This window comes from Arachis ipaensis, chromosome B8, assembly GCF_059453495.1.
Source record: "Arachis ipaensis isolate K30076 ecotype BB chromosome B8, ASM5945349v1, whole genome shotgun sequence".
Lineage (NCBI taxonomy): Eukaryota > Viridiplantae > Streptophyta > Magnoliopsida > Fabales > Fabaceae > Arachis > Arachis ipaensis.
In genome coordinates this window covers 34,583,126-34,583,707 of record NC_142443.1, presented here as the reverse complement: position 1 = coordinate 34,583,707, position 582 = coordinate 34,583,126, and positions in this window count along the sequence as shown.

Sequence of the window (582 nt, the reverse complement as noted above, 5' to 3'; positions counted from 1 at the left end):
TATAAAACAGTAGGTTTAAGCCCCAATACCATAAAGACCAAAGGGATAACATAACTATAAAGGGAAAAACTTAGCCTCTTTGTTTTTTTATTTTGGAAACTGTTAATGGTGAAAAGAACTCTAAACTCTTCAAAACAGTCTTGGTGGCCATTGAAATTTACAATTTAGCTTTCGTATTTTAGCTTCAAAACATGGATAACTGTTGGTATAATAAATGTGCAATTCAGTTGACTATACAAAAAAATATAAATTAGAAAAAGAAATAGCCTAAAGCTTATAATCAAATGAATAAAAAATTGCTTACATAATACATACCATATCATCTATTTAGACTTGAGATAAGATTCTAGCTGTATAAGCTCCACCTTCAATTTGTCTCTTTCTTCTTCCAATGATGCTTTAGTTGCCTCCAATTTTTTCATTGCCACAACAGTCTTTCTTCTAATTTGGAGTTCTTTCATGTAGGGATCTAATCTATCTATCATAACTGCAAGAAAAAGGACGGCACCTGCAAATTATATTGCCAATGAAACAAAAGCCCTGTGAAATTCAGAACATTAAGTGTTCAGATTCAGCATAATT